The 25205-nt window shown below is 38.9% G+C and overlaps 1 protein-coding gene across 5 annotated transcripts in view; it reads right to left on the bottom strand.

Annotated features, from left to right (window-relative positions):
- TBL1XR1 (TBL1X/Y related 1) overlaps window positions 1-25205 on the bottom strand; it is a 243633-nt gene that overhangs the window by 44774 nt on the left and 173654 nt on the right. The window lies entirely within an intron of this gene.

Raw genomic sequence — 25205 nt, 5'->3', positions numbered from 1 at the left:
ATAATTAGGTGGCATCCAGGTAATGACCATGCATAAAAAACCAAATCAAACCAAAATCAAAACCACCATTTACTACTTTATCTAGACTACCTGTGTTTTCTTCAGTGAACGATTACAAGCATTTGAATAGTCATTAATAATAGATGAATTTCTGTTCAGTAATCTACCGAAAAAGCTTCACATTACATATATGAGGGATCATCATATCCATTAATGTCCATGGGCATCTGGAACTTCCTTAGCCCTTCTTAAAATGTTGTTGTTGTTGTTAATGATGATGATGACGATAATGATTTGACCAAAATCTCATGAGATTTATGACAAGACTTCAGGGGTAAGATTGCTGCAATCCTGCAAACATCTTACAGCATTCGGGGTAGGTTAAAAGAAAAAAAGAAAAATGTGTCAGTGTCCCTGCTATCGTGAATGGATAGCAATGGAAATCTGCTGCCCACAAACATAGAGCTATATATAAAATTGTTGAAATGGGGCATTGTAAAAACATGTTTAGAAGATGTTTCTAATCAATCTACTATGGAGGAGTGGATAAATAGGTCAAAATATGAAAACTGCTGGAGTGGAAATAATTCAGTCTCACACCTGTACTGCAAATGCTGCATTAGTTTTCTGTGAGCTTCTAGGTACAATTCAAGAAGCTGGTTTTCACTTATAAAGCCCTAGGTGGATTAGCTTCCAAATATCTTCAAGATCATGTTTTCCAGTTGGGACTGGCCTGACCTATGCATTTATCCAGGGGGAAATATTCAACATTCCCTGCACACCCAAGACTGTAAGCTGCTACTGAAGGTAGTATTTATCCTTGTAAATATTTAATCCAACACTGTGTGACAGCCTCCCAGAGAGGCAAGGCTCCACCAGGTCCTGCCATCTTCTCTAAACACTTCCAAAACACCTTCCAGTTCCAATTTGCTGCCATGTAGATGAAACTTTAGCTACAACTATCATTATTATGATCCTACAAAATATTACTGTTCGATTTCACTGGATTTCTAGTTTGATTTCTACTGTAAATTGCTGTGAACTGGTTCAATTCAGTGGCATAAGGTAAAGATAAAGGTTCCCCTCGTGCATATGTGCTAGTCGTTCCTGACTCTAGGGGGCGGTGCTCATCTCTGTTTCAAAGCTGAAGAGCCAACGCTGTCTGAAGACGTCTCCGTGGTCATGTGGCCGGCATGACAAAATGCCAAAGGCGCACGGAATGCTGTTACCTTCCCACCAAAGGTGGTCCCTATTTTTCTACTTGAGTTTTTTTTATGTGTTTTCAAACTACTAGGTTGGCAGAAGCTGGGACAAGTAACGGGAGCTCACTCCATTACGCAGCACTAGGGATTCGAACCTCTGAACTGCCAACTTTTCAATCGACAAGCTCAGCGTCTGAGCCACTGTGTGCCAGTGGCATACAAGAATAAAAATACTGAGGTCTGTAGGAAGAAGGGTTTGAGTGGGTAAGTGGAAAAGTTAGAATACAAGTGTGGGAGAGAGAAAAACAAGCAAAGAGAACATGTCTGGTTTCCTAACAGCTGTTTACACTGAATGTATACACACACACATACAATATGTATGTCCACACTTGAGAAATCCTAGCAATGATTTGACCAGCTTGGTGGCTGTTTCTAGCCCATTTTGCTTGAACTTGAAACAGGATCTGGTTCATGCATGGATGGGAAACCACAAGCAAAGTCCAATATTTAGGGTTAGAATAAGAAATAAAAATCATAGATGAAGGCAATGACAAAGCACTTATCCTCTACTGCCAAAAATGCTACGTGGCTGTATCCATGGTCATAAAGTCTCTAGAACTCAAATTCAGTTCAAGGAGATTTTTACCTTTCAACCATGTTTTGATTTGTTTGATCTTTCCAGCTATGGCAAATAACTCCTCGCTCAACCAATATTTTTGCAGTTGCAAGAATATAAGCACCCCAGTAGCCCCAAAAGTGGGAAAGGGAAAGGAATCAGCAAAACCAAGATATATAACTCAAAGCACTGAAGGAGATATTCTAGTTGATGTACAGGAATAGTTATTTATTCATCAAAGATTAAATTTGCAGTGACAGGCTGGGGATTTGGAGGAAAGCAACATTTTTAAATAAACAGCAGTCTGAAGGAAATCACACTCAACTAGTAAGTAATTAAAAAAAATATCCTGCAAAATGGTTGTTAAAATATAGCCATAGGATTTTTTTTGTCTTTTAATATACCGTTGGGGGAGGGGGGTGTTATTTACTAAAACTGATTTTTTTTTAAAAAAAAGTTAAGAGCCCACTAATCACCCAGCCTCAAAATGTTTTCCAAAGGTTGATCAAAGTGTTTTCTTTCAAGAGAAAAAGGGAATGAGAGAAATAAAATCGTATTATGAATATATATGATAACAGGCTTCCATCAGAATGGACATGAGAGGGCAGTATGGCATAAGTATTTGAAACACCCAACAGCGAATGACAAATCAAAGGAAGCTTGTGAACTAAATGGGGATTATTTTTTCCAGGGAGAGTATCACAGACTAACCTGATTAGAAAGGCCTAATCTACAGGTACTGATTATTTCAAGAGACATCCAAAATAAGCATGCCTGCCTTTGTCCACTGTGATCTTTTCATGTTCTGCATGCCTGAAGCAGCAAAAGCACAGCAGAAATTCTTGCTTTACCACAAGGTATATCGCCTGGACTCCAGCCTTAATTAAAATCTTATCCAAATGTTGCCTCAATTTTGGCCAAGAAAGGAGAATCAGGATTCTTCACGAAGAACAAAAAGCCCAGAAATATAAAATGTGTTGTTTCAAGAATAGAAACCCCCACGTGGCACCCTGGACAGCAAGAAACCCAAAAACACCTCTCCTGATGCCAGCTTTTTTTAAAAAAAGACTGGTTTAATTTTAAATCAAACTTTAAAAAGAAGCTGGCATGCCATAACGTAAGGCATTAGCTTCCAAAATTGGTGTTTTATTTTCAGTGTCTTAAATTCCACAGGTTAGCTTTTTTTCGCCCCCAGGCTGAAGGGGATCAAAGCTCTGCAAAAAAAAAGTGAACATGGCTAGAGTGAAAAAGGGACACAATAACACATTTAATTTAATTAATAAAATATAGTTCATATATAATTGTCCATAATTTCCCCCTTAAAAAAAATGGCGGAATTCAAAGAAGGCAACAGACTATGGCTCTCAGATTATGCATTGCTATTGTAAACATTCTTAGAAGTAAAAGTGGTGATCACAGTAGCCCAGTGCTTTGTTTATAAGGACACCTATTTGTCTAGAAAATAGTGTTAAAGGCATACTTGATTGTTAGGATGCATCCAGGGAAAGTAGAAAGGGAAGTAAAAAATAGTTTGCCATCAATCACTAATGTTTTGTGGTTGGCAGCCATTTTGTGAATGGGCAAAGCAAGCGTGGCAGCCATTTTGAGGATGGGCATGTCCATTCTTACACCAGCCACTTTACTTTTTTTAAAGTGCCTACAATTTACAGTGTCAAGCTGTCAAATGTCACCACAGCCCAACAGTTTGGGATCAATGCCTCAGGGACTTTTCAGAGACAGGTGTTTTCTTAAGAGAGACAACTTTTCCCTTTCCACTCTGGATTTTATACCTGTAATTTTCACCACAAAAGATCCTGCAGCCTTACACTCATTGCAGAATTAATTTGTAGCCTCCAGCCAGACAGGGATTGTCTATGTCTAATTTTGGGTCATGTCAAAATCTGATTAATTTGTTGAATAACAGGCTTATCATCCATAGATACATTAAATCACAACGATCCAGAAATCTGATCAGGTGAGAATATGTCAGAACACAAACAATCAAATCCTTACTAAAAAGGCATGTTTAATTCTTACATTATTCTATAAAAGTGCATCTTGGACACACACACTCTCTCTTCTGAAATCCCATGTTGCAATGAGGGTCTTAAAAAGGAGAAGCAGCTGCTACACTTATCATAACTGCCTTAGTAAGATCCAGTTCTAGATTTCAGTCATTTCTTGCAAAACTAAGAAAGTCAAAACCGTGCAATCCAATTCTCTGCTTTCTATGATGTTTACTTAATACTAAAAATTTCCCAAGAGAATTTTTTAAGGAACCGCCAAAGAATAGACAAGAATGAGATTGTGTGGTCTGGTTGATGAGAAAAGAGAAAATGGTGCAATTAGGAAATGCACCTCCCAAATGCCTTTATATTTGAATTAGAGTTGGTCTCTCCTTGCTTCTCCTCAATGGGGCCTTGATTTACATGGGCTGCCTACTTGCTCTTCATTGCTGTTGGATTATAAATAAGCCCCTGTGTTTATCCAGCCAGGGCCTAACCTCTGCCAAAAATGCTTTTCTCTTCTCCCTCCCCGTTTTTGTTGGTATGAATCAGGTTCTACTGTACTCAGATTGCAGTAAGAGTCAAAGGGAGACCAGTGTTTGGATAAACAATGTACAAAGTCTCGGTACCAATGAATATGCAGCGGTACAGAATGAGTTCAAATTCCATGCCTCTTATGTGGAGGCTATCAAACCACACATATTGGAATGATCATACTTGGAACACAATTGTTCATGGTCTATATACACCCCCCCCCACACACACACATAGTTTTTGGCTGTTCCTTTTAAAAAAAAAAAATTCTGTCTGTAGCCACCATGAAAAAAAATGTTTGAAGCTGGAAGACAGTGCCCAGCCAGATTTATACAGGAATCTTCTTGTAACCGAAGTGGCCACTGAAACATGACCTCCCCAATCCAAATTTAAACATCCTGGCTGCCCAAGAATGAGGGCATGACACACAGCAGCAATGCTGGCTGATCATGTCACAGTTTCACATCAACAGTTACTTCAGATTTCCAATGTTGATGCCAAGTTTCAAATCTTGGATGGATTTTATGGCCGCATTATAAATACCTAATACATAACAGGGGAATGAAGCAGAAATGCTGACCTAACCTTTTACCGTATCTTATGGGCTATGCCTCAATGTTGATATTAACTTTACTGATGTGAAAGTTACAGCTGTGAAGTAATTTGTACATGTCTCACAACACATTCACAAAGTTTAGGAAAACAATCTCTTTCAACATCCAGCCAAAAAACAGTATTTGCAACAATGTCCTTCAATTATTTTCTTGCAGACACAGACAACAAGAACACAAACAAAGAAGTCAAAGTAGGCAAGGACAATATGAGCAAGCTAAATTAAGACTGGCAATAAAACCTATTTTAAGTGATACTTCTTTAATTTATTCCCCTGTTCATTCTGATGCCCAAGAAGATAAAGTGTATCTGGCAGATTAGGAAAAGCAAAATTTTGATAGCATATTTATACAAATACAAATAAATCAAAACAATAGCATGAAAAATATATTAAGAATCCATGTCAGGGGGACAATACGTATGTTATGCTGACTCTGACAGAGGTCACTCAAAGTCAAGCTCAAGGTCACAAATGATCCTGTCCAAAGGCCTGCTCAAAGGGAGTTTGGGTTGAAGTCCATAGAGATAAGAGATTTTAGTCAAAAATTAGGGGCAGACACAGGTTCCAGCTCCAAGATGCTACTGCTTTACCAATGAGACCTGGAGCATGCTAACTCCAACTGATCTTAACAAATGAGGAGACGATAAGAGAAACCAGAGAAAAGTATTCCTGCAGGGACATATGAAGGATTTTACGGTTGACAACCTGGAAATGTATCTTAAGGCTCTCCTCTGTATCAATGGAACTTACAAAGGACAGTTTTGTAGAAGGCAATACAGGGTTAGGCCGTAACCACTTGTTTTGTCTCATTCTAGACTAGTTGCAGATTTGAGAGCAAGTCATGGGTATGTTCAGAAAAAAAAGTAAGTCTGACCCCCAAACTCACTAACTCTACAAGATGCTCCCTTATCACCTTCAGCTTCCCAACTTCCAAGCAAACCATTAGACTGCAGTTATTCAACTTTTTTATTGGTGAGTGCCCAAAGTCATTCTTGGAAATAGAGATCATATGCCAGAACTTGATATTAGGCTTTGCAGACAGTTTGGTTCTGCCTTTCATTCTTGAAAGTAAAGCATCTTGGAATAGTGGTATCTACAGACTTTGTAATATGTAAAACCCACTCTCTCTCAAAACTAAAGTGGAAGGCTGTAGTAGAATGGATAATTGCACTAAATTCCATCTCCAAAGTCAAAATTAATAACAATAGAGTTCTACTGGACTGTATCTCCTTATTTTGTTGGTAAAAATGCAAAAATATGTAAGCCGGGCAGACATTTCCCCACACCAAAAAAAGCAATTTAATGCAATAAGTTTATTTTCCCCCTTTACTAACTTAAATTCACTTTGCTATTTTAGAAACAAACCATGAAATACCTGTAACTTGAATCTGCTACACAATTATCATGTTTGGTGTGTTGTGTGTTGTCCATTCACTAACTGTGTTGTGAATTAAAAGCTGAAGAATTCTAAAAAAGCCAGAAAGGCTCAATGTTCTCAGTTTGGTAAATAAAGAAACCAGCCAGCAATGAAATAAATCAATCTCATCCAGTCAGGCCCAGTCATAAGAGATGCACCGAACTCTAGATTTTAAAAAAAATCAGCAACAGACAACCCCTGTTAGTCCCTCAAGGTATACCAGTCTAGGTGCCAGAGTTGTAAATGCTAATATGCCTTTATTATAAGGTTATAGTAACAGAATCATGCAAATCTGAAAGTGTCCCCCCCTCCCCTTGATCATCATGACAACTAGGGAGAGTTGTATCTCAGATGCTTACTCATTTTTTGCATTTCTGTCCAGCCTCAGATTTATCTTGACAGTTGACTTAATTGCAGCTCTTCCCTGTTCCTCAAGGTTAATCCAACTGCACATTATAACCAACAAGCAGATCAGGACTCAATTCATCATACTTTTTCTTTAATGAAAATGACAGTGTTCTCAGTACAACTCATCCAAAGGACTGCTGCTATGGGGGAAAATGGGAGAAAAGACTATATATTGAGCTATTTAGTGAAAGAGGAAATGGTGATAGATTGATTGCTGCCATCTGTGCACATGGATTACAGTACTCTGACACTCAACACAGACCCTATTATGAACGAAAACATTTTGGAAATATAAAGAATAGCAATAGTTCAGCATCTTTTTTACTGTATTCATTGTTTTATAAATAAAGCATTTCATTAGTGTTTTGTAAATGTTCACTCTTCGATTCTCAGAAAAGCAAAACAAGATCTGATTTGTTAAAAAATGTATTTAAAAAAATTCAGGCCATCACATCTTTACCTATTATTTTCAGCATTCTGCCTCCAGGGTAGCCATTACATTATTCTATTCATATTTCCCAGCAAATATGATAGTATTGAATTATTCTTCCCCAAGTTTCTGTATTCACCCTTTCCATTAGGTAGGTGTCTCAGCTGCAATTTAACCAAAGAGAGGATCAAAGCTTTGTCCTGATTTATCCATGAAATATTATACATTATGCCAAGTTTCATATAGTTTATGCAAAACGATAATTTCCAATGAGCCTCCCCTAAGATTCAATAAACTGCCCTAGCATAACTCAAAGGAGAAATGAAGCTGGGTGAAAAGTCATTCATTTAAAAGTCATTACAGAAGCAAATTCGTATAATGAATAGGTAGCTCATACATTCTAAATGCATTATGTCTTTTATCAAGCAGTATTTATTAGGTATTAATTTGAATTAACTCTGATATTTCTATAGTGTGCAAACCTTCTTCTGAGTACTTAAATATTGCCCCCTGCAGAAAGTTATTGATCTACCTCTATAACCCGTCAAATTTCTAGACTTTTGTGGGTGTAATCATATTAATGTTAAGAGCAGGTTTTTTCCAAGTTGACCAGCAAAAATGTCTCTACAATTTCATGATACCTAAATTTGCTTTTTCCTTAAAAATAGTTTTCACAAATTACAGATATTAGGGATTGTCTGAAACATTTTTTTCTCAATTATACTTTACTTGAACTAATCTTTTAAAATTCAGCATTCTTACTCAAGACTCTTGTTTAAGAGTTGCTGTTGACTTTGATGGCCTTAGGAATCTAAATTATAAATAAGTAAAATTTAAATACTTATTCAATATTTCATTAAATACATTTAATTAAATACATTTCAATATTTTTTGAATAGATGCCCACACTATGTGTAGTGTTGCATAAGGCAACCCAATGCTTGAAAAGGAATCCTTTTCCTTAGATAAGAAGCAACAAAGTCATTTTTCTTCCTACCAAGGGCTGTACTTCTGCTGAGTTAACTTTGTGGCAAGCTACATCCCCGTGGTAGGTAGAGCCAGAATCAAAAGCGGAGATGTCCCTCCTCTAATGGTCTGCTGAAACTCCAAATCGATTTCATGCAGAAGTATTTTTTAAATTTGATTGCCAGTTGTGCATATCTGCTCTAGATGTATTTTTCTTTAATTACAAAAGAAGCTTTTCTACATATCAACGAAATTAGCTTAATTTTGCAAGCTGCTTCTGTACTGTACTGTACTGTATGAGATGAGACTTAACGATTAAAAAAAAATAGGGATAACAATAGACTAAATATTTTCTTCTTGATTAATCAGTCTAAATCACATTATTAAATAGGAATTTCCCTTCAAATCCTAAGAAGGCACCAGGCTAGGAAGCATGCAAAGTAGTAGTCTTCAAACTATCTTGATTCATAAGATGCATGCACACGCACACAAAATATTAAAAGGTTTAAATTGTAAAATACAATTATTTTCTTAATGTTTTTAAATATACTTCCCTACAGGATATCTGAAAGAAAAAGGATACCTGGAAGTAAAATGTGTAATATTCTGAAATCTACATGCAGAATAAAAATCTGGAGCAGAGAACAAAACAAATATTGGAAACCTTTTTATGGGTTTCCTTGATTTACGACCAATACTGGGTGAAAAATTCTGTTGCTAAGCAAGACGGTTGTTAAGTGAGTTTTGCCCCATTTTACGACCTTTCTTGCCACAGTTGTCAAATGAATCACACTGCAGTTGTTAAAAGTTAGTAATACGGTTCTTAAGTGAATCTGGCTTCCCCACTGATTTTGCTGGTCAGAAGGTCGCAAGAGGTCATTCACATGACCCCGGACACTACAACCATCCTAAATATGAATCAGAATATTGATCATGTGGCCATGGTGAAGCTGCAACGGTCATAAGTGTGAAAACAATCATAAGTCACTTTTTTCAGCACTGTTGTAATGGCAAATGGTCACTAAAGGAACTGTTTAAGTCGAGGACTACCTGTAGCCCCCCCCCCGCTCAAAATTTTTTTACAACCCTTTAAAAGCCACAAAAGAGTAAAAGGATTTAAGATTAAACATTATATTGTAAATAGAATGAAGCAGTGTAGCAACAAAAAGGGGAAAATGATGATATTCACATATGCCTGATGCCTTCTAGCTGAGTGGCAGGGAATAGATATGGCTTCTTTAAGGCGCCCCCTTTCAAGTTCACCAGGTGTGCTTCTCTAGGTCTAAACCAGGAGTGTCAACTCACATCGTCACAGCGTTGTCACATGACATATTTATTTATTTATTTATTTATTTATTTATTTGTCGCATTTCTATGCCACCGAACTCCCTGGGGACTCTGTACAGTTTACAACAAAAAAATAATGTGAACAATATACCATAAAAGTTGTTTTTTTTAAAAAAAAACAACATTAAAAACACTCCATTCATGGCCGGGTCTCGCAAGATTGCAGCAGCGAGATCAACGGCCCCAGGCCTGCCAGAAAAGCCAGGTCTTCACCGCTTTCTGGAAGGCCAATAGGGTGGGGGCAGTCCGGACCTCAGGAGGTAATTGGTTCCAGAGAGCTGGGGCAGCCACAGAGAAGGCCCTCCCCCGCGGGTCCGCCAGCCGACATTGTTTAGCTGACGGGACCCGGAGAAAACCAACTCTGTGGAATCTTACCGGTCGCTGTGAGCTATGCAGTAGAAAGCAGTCTCGAAGATAGCCTGGCCCTGAGCCATGTAGGGCTTTAAAGGTAATAACCAACACCTTGAATTGTGTCCGGAGACCGATAGGGAGCCAGTGCAGCTCGCGGAGAATTGGTGTAATGTGGGTGTATCTAGGTGCACCCACAATAGCTCGCTCGTCTGCATTCTGTACCAACTGTAGTCGCTGAACACTTTTCAAGGGTAGCCCCATGTAGAGTGTGTTGCAATAATCCAACCGTGAGGTGACAAGGGCATGAGTGACTGTGAGGAGAGCCTCCTGATCTAAGTAGGGTCACAGTTGGTGCACCAGGCGAACCTGTGCAAAAGTCCCCCTAGCCACAGCTTGTTGCTCTAATCTTAGCTGTGAGTCTAGAAGGACACCCAGATTGCGAGCCCGTTCTGAGGGGGACAATCTCTCCCCCCCCCTCAGGACCAGAGATGGACAATCGACATAGTCTTTAGGAGGCAATACCCACAGCCATTTGGTCTTGTCTGGGTTAAGTCTGAGCCTGTTGACTCCCATCCAGACCCTCACAGCCTCCAGGCACCGGCACATCACATCCACTGCATCACTGAACTGACGTGGGGTGGATATACAGCTGGATATTATCAGCATATTGTTGATATCCCACCCCGTATCATTGGATGATTTCACCCAGCGGTTTCATGTAGATGTTTCATGTAGGAGGGGAGAGAGGACCGAGCCCTGAGGCACCCCGCAAACGAGGGACCTAGGGGTCGACCTCTGTCCTCCTACCAACACCGACTGTGACCAACCAGAGAGATAGGAGGAGAACCACCGTAACATGGTGCCTCACTCCCAACTCCCTTAGTCGTCCCAGAAGGATACCATGGTCAAAAGGTCGAAAGCTGCTGAGATGTCAAGTAGCACCAAGATAGAGGAATGACCCCCATCTCAGGCTCACCAGAGATCATCCATCAGTGTGACCAAGGCAGTTTCCGTGCTGTAGCCAGGCCTGAAGCCAGACTGAAAAGGGTCTAGATAATCCGTTTCATCCAATGACCGCAGGAACTGAAGTGCCACCACTTTCTCTACAACCTTTCCCACGAAGGGTAGGTTGGAGACTGGCCGAAAGTTCTTTAATTCTGCTGGATCCAGGGAAGGCTTCTTGAGGAGGGGCTTTACAACCGCCTCCTTTAATGGTTGCGGGAAGGACCCCTCCCTGAAGGACGCGTTAACTAAAGCCTGGAGCCAGCCTCATATCACCTACCTGCTGGCCAAAACCAGCCAGGAGGGGCACGGGTCCAATAAACAGGTGGAGGAACTCATCGCACCTACAGCCTTGTCCACTTCCTCAGGAGTCACTGGCTCAAACTCGACCCACACAATAGGACTAAGACCTGCCCCCGTCATCTCTGTCGGTATTGCCCAATCAGTCCAGGTCCATCCAAATCTGAGTGACTTTATCCGACAGAAACTGCACAAACTTCTCAGCTCTACCCTGCAAGGGCTCCTCCGCTCCCCCTACATTAAGGAGGGAGCGAGTCACCCTAAATAGGGCAGGTGGGCGAGATATTGCAACTTCCCCCACCCTTTGCTAAACTGGGCGTGGCCAGTGTGTGATGCATCTCGCCTGCAGGCTGGGAGTGTGACAGCCCTGGTCTAAACTATTTTTCCTGCTTCAGCTCTGAATACTGCTTACCTCTGAAAATCACTGCATAGATAAAATATGGCATTAATTACTGACAGCTTGAGCTACTTGAAAGGTTTGAGAAATTCTCTGATGAACTAGGTTATTCAAGGCTATTATCTTCCTTGGTATGAGTCTGCCTGGCAGCTGAGATCTTTGGCCCCCAAAGCAAGCTATCCCATTGGCCAACTCCTGTCATGTCCTTGTCAGAGAATGCTATGTAATCTTTGAATTTGGGGTATCTTTGTGTATTCTCCTGTAGCTCCTATCTCCTATTTTCCCTGCAAAATCCTCACATTCCTTTTACCTTTTCCATCAATATGATACCTGATGATGGGCAAATATTTGCCTGCTTAGATTTTTAAGTTTTAGTGACCTAATTTAAGGCAGCCAGGTCTTATCTCTCTCGGTAAAAGTGAACAGAAAAAACAAATGAGGTGAAACAGCCAGTTTGGAATTTTCTAAGGAAAGAAAATTACAGGGTTTTGTTTATTGTTTTAAAGAGCTGGGGAGAGATTAATGTTAACGGAAAACAAATGCTAAAATGATAGCTACATTCTCACAGGCTGCTAGACTAAGCATAATGCTCAAAATAGTTGCATGCATACAGTAGGTCGGTCGTGCTATAGGTGCTTTTTCAAGAGGCAACTGGACGTTCTGGGCTTTTTTTTTTTTTTTTTGAAGACATTTTGCTTCTTTGAAGTGAAACGTCTTCAAAGAAAAATCAGAAAATCTAGTTGCCTCTTGAAAAAGCACCTTAGGGACAGCCATGACCTGGATGACTGACAATCTCCATAGACAGTAGGTCGGCCATTTCTAGTAGAACAGGACTAAATACAGACATGGAGTATTTCTCAAATATATATTTTAAATATCAGCAGTCCCCAAACTTTCTGTCTTGGTGGCCTGATGGGAGGGGGGGCGAGGTAGAGGGGATTGTTGTGTGAAAGTCAGGCGCTTGCACGAGCGTGCAGACCTCCATTTGCTCAAGCCGCAGCTGTTTGTGCCCGCTACTCGCACAAATGGAGCTTTGCGTGCTCGCAAAAATGCCTGCAGCTTGCGCAAGCATCCACTGCTCACACAGATTGGTTCCGAGTGGGCTGCAGTCTGTTTGGGGCTGCAGCCTGAGGGTTGGGGACCCCTGTCATATATTATAACGTAAAATATGCTTCATCATTATTTTCAAGTTGGGAGGATCATAGGCAATGGGGGCAAATCTCTGTCCTATCAAAACAGTACACTGAACTTCCTTCACATCAGGAACACCAAATAATTTTTTCTTTGCCGATAGGCTAGAATTTCACTCACAAGTAAGATTCTGAGCAGTAGACAGAAAAAATGAAATACTCTTCTTAGCACCACCTGGAAAGATAATTTGGAAGCTTTCTAGAAATAGTCTATCAAAACCAGCCCTCAACTCACACCAAGCACTAAAGTCAGTTTTGCTACTGCCTTTCAAGAAAGTAATAAAGAAAGAAAGGCTACTGCCTTTCAAGAAAGTAATAAAAGTCCAAACATCTGCAACTTTAATTTCATGGACAAAATGGGGGAAAGATGCTTATTTATTAAATTGCTGCTTGGATGGATGGATGGATGGATGGATGGATGGATGGATGGATGGAAGGAAGGAAGGAAGGAAGGAAGGAAGGAAGGCTCTTACTTCTTGTAGCTAAAAACATATGAAAAGACTGGAGGTGAATCGCAAGTATAGTCCAATAACTGCACCACAATTTCCAAAATAAGAAACGCTATATCAAGATCAGAGAAATTGCATGTCCTGCACTAAACAAATAATAGCAGCAATTTATTTCTTTCAAAATCTTTTTAAGCAGCTTTTATCCAGCCCTATGTAGGAAAGTAGTCAACACTAATTGCTCTCAGAAAATTATACTGGATTAGCTGGGTTAATACAGATGAGAGGCCATCATAGGAAAGCCAAATTAAAGCAAAAACAAATAACAGCCTGGAAGAAGGCAATAACAAGTCATTTCTATATTTTTTTCAAGAAAAACTACATGGAAACGACCAAAACGCCACCAAAATTGATGTCTCTTAAAGCAGTTATAAGCCATACAACCTGAGCTCTTTGCTATTAAATAACAATTTAGAACAATATGGCAATCATTTTGAAACTTTTCAAGTTTAAAACAGTTGTTCCATCTATTTTAACCCAAAACATCCGTTTTGAGTTTGGAACACTTCCAGAATAGTTGGAATTATCCACTTCAAATAGAAGTATTATTTCAACCTTGAAACATTTCAAATCCAGAAGATTTTGCAACCCCCTATGGTTAATCCATGGATATATAGCATCACTTTCTCCCTGAAGTATAATTTTTGACAACCCAATATTGGATGGCAGACTTAGGAGGAATAATGTAACTAGCTCTTCTGTAAGCTCATCATGATCAAAAAGCACTATGGCTAGGAGAAGAAAATTCCTCCCCACTACATCTTTACTTATATAATGAGACCTGTAAACTCTGGCAGAAACTGCAACTTATACTGCTGGTACTATTACAATATAAATGTAAACAAATATTCAACAGGAATGTCAGTAGCAGTAGTTAAAATAAAGACTATGTTACTGTCACACCTGCCCCAACTTGGGTTCCTAGGAAAGAAAGAAGCTTTTTTAAAAAAAAAATATTTTGATTTATATGCCGCCCTTCTCCGGAGACTCAGGACAGCTTACAATGCGTTAAGCAATAGCCTTCATACTTTTGTATATTTTATACAAAGTCAGCTTATTTGGATTAAATTATGATTTTATTGTACTTGTTTCTTAACTTGTGTTCGCCGCTCTGAGTCCTTCGGGAGAATGGCGGCATATAAATACATGTAATTAATTAATTAATTAATTAATTAATTAATTAATTAATATTGCCCCCACAAACCAGGTCCTCATTTTACCTACTTTAGAAAGGATGGAAGGCTGAGTCAACCTTGAGCCTGGTGAGAACTGAACTCACAGTAACTGCAGGCAGCTGGAAGCTAAATACTACCTTTAACAGTAGCATTAGTCTGCTGCGCCACTCAGGCTCTTGACTCCATTTGTGTGAAAGGTATATTTTTTACTAAAACCAAGTGGTCATAGTACAGCAAGGCCAGAACTAAGAGTTTGTGAGTAAGGTTTCCCCAGTTAACTTTCCATTTCCCGTTCCTCACCCGTTATCTCCCTATTGACCAGTTACATTAAGAAGGAATTGTTTCCGTAAGAGTCCCTGCATTGGCAGGTAGATGGTGAGCCGTTGCATGTCACTCTCAGGACTGTGGCCTTCGGACAATGAACAATGTCACAGGAAGGCACAATGAGTGGTTTCTGTTTTCCCCTCCCAGCAGCTCCCTACCCCCATAGTCTACAGCAGGTTGGCATCTAGCAAAGTGAAGCTGAAGTGCAGGATGGCAGTTCTGACATCTGAAATAGTTACTAACCCCCATCCCTACGTTGAAAATGCTGTTCATAGATTGCCTGAAATTAATTATAAGCAATGCAAATGATGCTAGAATTTTTTTTAAAAAAATATCTGGGGTCAAAATGTCTGCTAACATTCAAGCTCAATTCCAAGAGACTTCCAGATTCTTAAGTAAACACTTTTTACATGATTTGTGGCCCAATTTCCACCAACAACCTCCTCTGCAAATGCCAGGAGGGATTGGAACTGAGTATAAAATACACTCTTTTCCATGTAGCTGAGGTTGCTCTCAAAATTAACTGTTATCAATAGTCCTTGTTTAATAACACTGATGAGGCCAGCAACTCTCTGGTTAATGACGCAGTCGTAAGTTGGAAAACTACATTTCCAGACAACTTGGGGATGATAAGTTGCTGCTAAATGAAGAGTACGTGGGCTGTTATGTGACAATCTCATATGACTGTAACTTCTGACTTCCTGCTGGTTTCCCCAATGGCTTTGCTTGTGGAAAGCCAGCAAGGAAGACTGCAAATCATGATCATGTGATTGCAGAGATGCTGTGGCAGCTGTAAGTACAAGTTTCAGTTTTATCTATTTTTTCAGTACTATCATAAGTCTTCAGTCACTGAAAAAGTGGTTGTTAAACTAGGATCACATGCATTTATACAATTTATAGGTTGTGAGATACACAATAGCTCTGAGTAGCTTACAATTAAAAATATTAATAAAAGCATGTGTACAATTTTTTGAAACATTATTTTCTCCTGCTGTTCCTGGATTTATTTTTCTGTAATAAATTGTCTCACCTAGATTAAATGGCCGAGGTAGCTCCCCTTCTAGTGGAGTGAATCACAGTCTCCTGTGGCTTATTTTGGGTCTCACATGCTAGTTTGATGAAGGCCTTAATTAACCTTGAGATCACCACTTAGCTCTCCAATGAGTATGAGACTATTCAAAACGCTGAATCCCCATTCTATTCTGTTCAGAAATATCTTGATTACTCTGTCCGGGTTCCAAGTAACACCCCCAATGAAAGAAGACTCCAAGGCTCAAAGTACCTCAAAGTTCCATTTTATTAGAGATGTCATTTTGGCACATCTGGGAAAACCCAAATCTGAAAGCTTCCATGTTTTCCCCACCCATAGAAAAGTCCAAGTCACTGCCCAGCACCCACATGTCCATCACATGGCCCAATCAATGCACTGTCCCAACTGGAGATGCCTTCCAGTCACACCCCTCCAGGTGCAGGGCAAGATGTCCTTAACTCTCAGAGAAAGGAATGTTATTATGACTATATATCTCCCCTGCTCCATACAATCACCCCCTCCTAGTTTCCCACAGCACTAAATGTGGCAGGCCTGAATATCCAATGCAAAGATGACTTCCAGGCCTGACAGGCTCATCTAATGCCCAATTTGTGCCAGTCCTCCCCTAATCTGGGACAGAAAGAAGAAAGGAATGTTTCAAGTCTCTAATATAACATCCAATTCTCCTTTATCAGAAAGTTTTGTTCTACATGCACAATGATAGTACCCAGGTGGACAATGCAGAATTCCTTGGAGGAATGATATATGTTTCTAATCCCTGCTTGGCAGAAGTTAGAGCTACTATTATTTTCCTAATCAGATGTTTCAGGTTTCTAAATGCTATTTACTCCATCCTTATCTTTCACCAGGAAATCTTTTAGTAATTTAATTCCACATAGTACCATAAATAACATGGAAAACACAGTAAATACAATTCTCATTCAAGTTTCTTTAATGGTTAAAGGCTACCGTGCTAAAAATATCCTTTTAATGACTTTATATTAAGGTATTTATTTAAATGGCTTATTGAAGCCAGAGGTTAATAAGATACTGCTCTATATTAATCAGTAGATTCCCATAAGCCTATAGTTACTCTTAAAAGTTATAAAAAGATCTGCTTTATATGCAACTATCTTGTCGAGCAGTACTCCTACAGAATATTAAGCACAAATTTTAAGTATAAATTTCTTGTCGTAACATTAGTAAGCTGAGGTAAAGATCCCTTGAGTTGAACTTGACCTATGGTGACAGAATCCATCCAATTTTCTTGGCAATATTAAGGAACGAGTTTGCCATTCACTGCTTCAAGCATGTATTTTCAACTCCTCATTCTAGACAATAGCTCTGTGAGAAATAATCAGAAGAGCCAACAATTCTCAGGATAGGCATCAGTTATGTCAACTGCCAGGAAATGCTCAGCTTCAGTGGAGCACACAACCACTGGAACATGAGAAGTAGCAGCAACAGATTTAAAATATTGTGGATATAAGGGGGTAAACTGTAGCATCATATCGATGTGGACGAGCAATGGTCCAATATGATGATTCTGATTTTTAATCAAGACTCATCTAGTTATGCTGTGCCAGACATACTATAGCTAACTCCAAACCGAGCAGTCAAATTAATCTGTGTGAAGTCAGGAGATTGAAATTTACTGCCAAGCCCTGTTCAGAATAAAATGTTAAGCCCTGGAATTTCCAAGTGGTCTCCTGGTAATAACCAGGATGGTCTCACATTGCTTTTTAATACCAGCCAACAAAAACACATCTGGTTTTATTTCCAAACAATTATGAAAGCACCCAAAATATTATTTTTTCAGTTCACCCGTTGACTCAGGTTTCATTTAATTATCAATTATCCTCAGTTACAATTATATTTTGCCACATTTGAGTGTGCAGGTTTGTGATATAGTGAATCATGCGATCACTGGGAATTCTGGCCAAAAAAAAAAAAAAGCCACCACCAAACAGCAACTAAACAAAAGTTATTGTACATTCTCCTCCCTCTGTTGCATGTTTTGAGTTAGCTAACCAAAGTGTCAACAATGGTAGTTTTTCTTTTTTTTAAATCCAACTTGAGAGCCTTTTTTGGCTCTAATACTCAACACATTCCAAATTCATTGCCTCAACTACTCTCCAATTTGAGATGAAGTTAACTTGAGACACTAAGTAAAACAAAAACAAAAACTTAATTCCAGCTTCCTCCAACTTTTCAATAGCATTTTTAGTAGACAAAGAAGCAAGACCCTCATGAAGGCAGAGAGATAGTCATTTTCACAAAGGTTCTTAGATCCATCTCTTGGGTTCCTTGGAGAAATAGATGTCAAAATATTTGTCAGTGATAAAGGTGATTGGATATCAACTCCCACAATCATATGTTATCTATAATTTAAGATAAAGTAGATCTATGCTTTTGTCTTTCTAGTAAAACTTATTTCAATAAGATCAATCCACTTGAAAAATGTTAAAAGGTAAGATGACAATTCCCCCAAGCCAGGGCTATCAAACTCCCGGCCCACAGGCCGAATGCGTCACGTCCTGGCCACGCCCATGCCCTGTTTAGCGAAGGGGAAAAAGTCCTGATACGTCACGTGATGCCGCCATGACGATGTGAATTTGACATCCCTGTTCTAAGCACATATATCAATGTTTAAGTGATAATCAGTTTTATAATACTTATCTTTCTCCATAAGCTCAATGGGTTTTGAAAATATTTATTCATATTAATATCAATGTGGGAACAACAAACATATTTACATCCTGACAAACCATTTCTTTTGCAACCTATTTTTTTAAAAATCCAAACAAATAACAATCTAATTTTTATAGGCTTTCATAGCTATCTGATTATGGGAAGTTTATCACTTATTCCAATTAATTCAGTAACATCATAATTCACTAAGTCATTGTACTATATAAAAACATTTTGGTATTTCGTGATTATCAATAAGCCATGGACCAAAATTACCATTTGTATTCAGCCACAACTGCTCCTATGTTTAGCATGTCCTTTGATTGCCTATTAAGACAGGCCAATGGTTCGGTTCCCATTTTAAATTAAATAGAAGATAAAGGACATCCTTGACAAGTTGCATAAGTCGTTTTAATAAGTGAGGAAATAAGCGAGGCTCCGCTCACAGTTACTCATGCCCATGTGGCCTCTTGTTTGGATTATTGCAATACGCTCTAACCGGGACTGTGCTTGAAAAGCATTTGGAAGCTTTAGCTGGTGCAAAAGTCAGCTGCATGAACACTAAATGTTGTTGGATATTTGACACATGTAACAACATTACTGCAATGAGCTGCACTGATTGCATATGAGTTTCTGGACTAGTACCCTATTAGATTAGGGTACTAGTCTCCCTTAAAGCCCTTCATGGCTTGGGACCAGGTTACCTACTGTATACCTTCTCCTTCTCCCAGTGGTTTCTACTCATCGAATTCAGTCCAGTAGGTTAGATATGCTACAAGTCCCTTCAGCAATGCAATGTCAGTTGTCCATGGACTAGAAGAAATGTTTTCTCTGCCAGAGCCTCTACCCTTTTCTCTGCCAGAACCCCTTTCTGGATCGGGACTCCTTATGCACAGTCACCCATGCCCTCGTCACATCTCGCTTGGACTACTGCAACGCTCTCTACATGGGGCTCCCCTTGAGGAGCACCCGGAGGCTCCAACTGGTCCAGAATGCAGCCGCGCGGGTGATTATGGGAGCGACGTGGCGCTCCCATGTAACACCTCTCCTGCACGAGCTGCACTGGCTCCCGGTGGTCTTCTGGGTGTGCTTTAAGGTGTTGGTTCTCATCTTTAAAGTGCTCCATGGCTTAGGGCCAGGGTACTTATGAGACTGCCTGCTGCTACTGATAACCTCCCACCAGCCAATACGCTCTCACAGAGAGGGCCTCCTCGGGGTGCCATCGGTCAAGCAATGTCGGCTGGCGGCCCCCAGGGGGAGAGCCTTCTCTGTGGGGGCACCCGCCCTTTGAAATGAGCTACCTCCTGGAATACGACTGATCCCGGACCTCTGTATCTTCCGTAAGGCCCTGAAGACTTATTTATTCCAGCAAGCCGGCCTAGCCTAAAGGGTTTTTAATGGGATTTTTTAAATTTTATAGACTTGGGGTTTTAAAATGGGAGGCCGATTGATTTAATCTTTTTTAATTATCTTAACTTTTGTATTGTATGTATTTTAATTTTGGCTGTTCACCGCCCTGAGTCCCCTTGGGAGAAGGGCAGTATACAAATTAAATTAATTATTAATTATTATTATTATTATTTCTCCCTTCAGAAGAAAGGATGACCCAAACCATTGTTGGCCTTGAAGACATACCTTTGTATCTAGGCCTAACTGTGAGAAGGGCTCCATATCCTGGCTGTATTGACGTCTATGATGAGATTATTTTTCTTGGCTGCCATATATCTAATTTTGTACTAGACTGCAGCTTTTATAATTGTTAACATCCAGGGTCACTTGTTTGATGACTATAGAAAGTGAATAAATAAATAAAATAAAACTCCATTTATAACATGCCATCTGAAGGGTCACAATGTTCTATTTTGATTCAATTATTTCCTTATTTGACCAAAAATTGTTCCAAATATTTATTAAGTTGAACAGTGATTAAAAATTTAAAATTTGCACTGCATAGGAAAGAAGAGAGATCTGCTAAAATGTAAAAAAAGAAGGGGACAAATAATAAATGCCTTTGTGTTTGTCATATATCATAAGAACAAACATAGTAGGTCAAATGAAGTAATATATCAAGTTTACTCAAATAGTAAAATTGTGGTTCTTGCCTCTGATGTTTTATTACTTTAACTTCAACTGCTACATTTTGTAGAATACAATTGAAAAAGCTTTGCTAATTTTATAAAATCACATAAGCATTACTGATGTATTAGATCACTGTCATATACTTTGGGCTGAGCATCCTTAATAGTAGAAATAATATTATTTGTTGCTGTTGTTTGAGAAGACAGTAACTTACCAGGTTTTTCCCATCATTCCAAACAATTTTGCTCTACATAATTGAATAAATATTCTGTCTGAAATACAAATGGTGAAATTACATTTGAATTTAGTAGACCAAACACTTTATATAATTTCTGTATGCACTGTTTTGCATGTGTCCTCAAGCCTTTCTTCAACTTAATTCTTCAAATGTTTATATTTTTGACTCATCTTTTTCCATGAAGCACATATGCAAGATGCGAGCACAATTACATGCCATCCCAAACACTATGAAGTTTCCAACGTCTATTTAAAAAAATAATCTTTAAAATCAAGCTCCATCTATTTATAAAAGTGAATTCTTTACTGGTGTGTTAAAATACCATCTTGGGGAAAAATAAACCTTTTAAAATAACAAGTTACTGTATTGCAACTGTATTGTATTGTACTGTATTCAGGTAAAAAGTACACCCAATGTAACTTTTTCTTCTTTCTATGTGGACATATTAATATTTCTTGTTCATTCATCAATATATAAAGATAAAGGTGATAAAACAAAAAAAAAAAAGCTATGAACAATTCACTTTGCAATCATTTATTCAAAAGGAAAAAAAAATCTGATATACCATTTCCTTCTGTGGAAAATATAAGTACACCCATGGTTCTCCTACCAAAATGCCAAATAGGCATTTCTTATAACTGTCTGCCAGTTTCTGAAATCAACCGGGAGGGAATTTTCCTGTTTCTCTATGCAGGGTTCCCCCACCCCACCCCGCTACAATATGTGGTATATGAGGGGTTTCTTCCATGCCCAACCCATTTCAAATCATTCCACAGCATTTGGTTGAAATCCCTCAACTCCCAGACATTCAACCGCCTATCGCCGCTGATCCCCACCGCCTGGAATGGGCCAAAAACAGGACACATGGAAGCCGAAAATGGAGCGCACGGAGGCGGCGGCGATCCCCGCAGTCTGGAACAGTTGATAGTTGGTATTCCAGGAGGTTGATCCAACCACCAATCAGCTGCTCGTGCTAAATCAGGCTGTGCTGCAGCTGACCAGGCTATTTGCTGCAAGGAGGCAAATTGCTGGGAGGCAAAGGATGGGGGCCGGCAGGTGGGCAGGGCTTTGGCAACATTCGCTCTATAAGATGCACAGACATTTCCACCCACTTTTGGGGGGAGAGGGAGTGCGTCTTATAGTCCAAAAAATACGGTAGTTTTAAAATAAAAGCCAGCCCTAGAAAATTCATGAAAGTTCTTTTGGATGACTTTGTTGTCGTATTTATGACAATTTGTGATGACTTTATTGTCATACTTATGTACAATCCAGGCATCAGTACAGTCATGGTTCTCACTTTGGCATGTTGAGTATTGCATACACTTTGGATCAGTCACTCTTATTTAGCCCAACACACCTCACAGAATTGTTGTTGGAAAGAGAGGCAGAAGAAGGAGTATGATGTACACCAAGAGCTTTGGTGGTGCAGCAGACTAAAGTGCTGTTAAGTAACACCAGCTGCCTGCAATTACTGCAAGTTCAAATCTCACCAGGCTCAAGGTTGACTCAGCCTTCCATCCTTTCGAGGTAGGTAAAATGAGGACCCAGATTGTGAGGGCAATAAGCTGACTTTGTATTGAAAAAAAGAACACTGCTTGGGGGGGGGGGGGGTGAAAGCCCTACTAAGCAGGTATATATAAAAGTATGAAGGCTATTGCTTAACGCATTGTAAGCCGCCCTGAGTCTCCGGAGAAAGGCGGCATATAAATCGAACCAATAAATAAATAAATAAATAAATAAATAAATAAATAAATAAATAAATAAATAAATAAATAATAGATGGATGGATGGATGGATGGATGGATGGATGGATGGATGGATGGATGGATAGATAGATAAATAAATAAATGTTGGCTGCCTTGATTTACTTTTGAAGAAGGATAAAAATTCTAATACATGAATGAATGAATAAACAAACTGATCCCAACTGTAAGAAATTCTATTTACTATGAACAAGATATTTATTTTAGTTTGATAGGCCTGATATACAACAGTCTGTAGGTTTTCACCAAGAATTTCTTAAGTGTCCTATACTGGAGTAGAATTTATGTAAGCAGAACATGTGAAACAAGCAATCAGCTATCCTAAGAAATAGTAATCAATTTTTTCATCCACTGAACATAATTTCAACAACATTCACTTTATCTAATCTTTTTTCCCCATTACTCTGCTAGACCACAAGATACACAAAAATTAAGATGTAAACCAGGGTTCAAGATTTATCGAAAACAAATAACAAATGTATGAATCACATGTGTGTGTTGCTTTTTTCTTTGCTAAGTAAGCGTGCATACCAACCACAATGTTAAGATATTTTCAAAATTATTTAAAGTTTATTGCTATTGTAAGTATGTATTGTTTTATTGTTGTTATACATCTTTATTATTTATTGAGGTCAACCAGGAACAGTGGAACGTAAATATATTAAAACCACAAGCTGTTTATAATTGAATAATGATTTTATATCATTTGGAATGAACTTTAAGCAATGCAACCTGCATGCCTTTTTCATTAGATATTTTATCTGCAAAGATTTAAAAATAAAATCTGGCAAAAGGTAATCGCAAACAATATCTGCATGTAGTCAACAAGAGTCCAACTCTCTTTAAAGGAATTTTGTTTGTTTTTAATTCCTAGAGGACACCAGGGAAAGGCTAGTTAAGAACATGTCATCATAAGGAGAAGGAAGTAGAAAGTAAAAATGAGAACACTATTTTTGTTCTTGTTGTTATCATACTTTTACATTCCATTTAGTTAATTGCTCCTAAAATAAGTAACATTATCACCCATTCCACTGGCAGGCTAGAGTGATACTAATGAAGGCCAAAACAGCCATGCTTCCTAGTTCCAAAGTTAGTCTGATGAACCCATATGTAAACACTTTCTGATTATTTAAATTATGACCCGACCCCATTTCAACATAAGGAAGTTAATTCTTTTTTTAAAAAAACCATTAAAGCAGCATTTTTAAGGCCAACAATCAAAAGCCCTCAACCCAAAACTTCACAATAGTAATAGCACTTAGACTTATATACACCTCTTCATAGTGCTTTACAACCCTTTCTTTAAAAAGTTTACAGAGTCAGCATATTGCCCCAACAATCTGGGTCCTCATTTTACCGACCCCAGAAGGATGAAAGGGGTCGGTAAACACAAACCACATATTAGGTGGAAAAAGTCTGAAGTTTTGTCAATTTTGGTAGGTGTTGCCAAATTTGATTCTTCTCCTCACTCACAGCCAAAGAAACAAAACAAAACTAGTCCAAATAGCAAACAGAAATATTAAATTTCACTTAAAATATCATCAAGAGCAATCCTAGTTTAGCACAATTGGAATCAACTCTGTCGCTAAGCAAAATAGTTGCTAAATAGGAAATCATGGCACTGGAACTGTGTTTTCCTAACTCCCCAATTTTGGAATGCTCACCCTGCTGGCATTGGGATAATGGGCTTAAAACTGACAAGATCAATCAGTTTCACACCTTCCACTGTTATTTGCCCCCAACCACTTCCTCACTCTTTGGAATGCTCACCCTCATTGGAGAGAAAGGGATTAAGAGAGTAAGCAGGCACACATGCCAGCCTTTGCATAATGCACTCAAGGCTGCCAGAACCAGCACACTGCTTTCAATGTAAATTCCTCCTGGTGTCTGCTTACTCTATTGTAATCCCTTTTCCTCTACTCTGCAAGAGGGAGTGTGTAAAACAACAGATTAGGCACAGAACAATGTTAATTACTACAATGAAGATCACATAACTGAAAGATCTTACAAAGGTCCTTATTGTAAGCACAAATTTAACTTTGAATGGTGAACAAATGAGGCAGTCAGTAAGTGAGGACTACCTGTACAGTAATTTTGAAGGAAGTGTCTTTCATGGAAATATATTCAGAAATCTACCAAATCTACACATCTTATGTGTAATTTAGCAAATGAAGTCCCACCTCGACCTGAAATAAGTTGGCTTGTGGGACTCACGTTTGTTTCAAAAAAGCTAGATCACTGGATTATAATAATCCCATTTTATATTTTACAGACTTGTCAAGATTCCTACTAGTATAATTATTTTGTGAAAAAGCTCTTCCAGCACCTGGCAGGAAGGATGCCAAAGAGGCAATTGTTCGGAGAGAAAATAAAACTGGCAGTATCTGGATGTCTCTATTTACAATGATGCATGGCGCGTGCATGCAAATACTATCTGTGCTACATGCAAATAAAATCAATGTGCTTCTTGGTATTAAGCTTGATTTTTGCCTATAACCACTTATCCCAAGGGGTGGAGGGGGAGAGAATATGGATTTTATTAGCTAAGGCAGTTTGGGAATTAAAATCCATTTTTCAGAATTTCTCTGCCGAGTGCATGAAAGCTGACAAATGTTTCCCG

Source organism: Pituophis catenifer, unplaced genomic scaffold (genome assembly GCF_029215685.1).
Source record: "Pituophis catenifer annectens isolate HBS135680 unplaced genomic scaffold, rPitCat1.0.hap2 SCAF_6, whole genome shotgun sequence".
In the NCBI taxonomy this organism is placed as follows: Eukaryota; Metazoa; Chordata; class Lepidosauria; order Squamata; family Colubridae; genus Pituophis; species Pituophis catenifer.
This window is presented reverse-complemented; position numbering and strand designations above follow the sequence as displayed.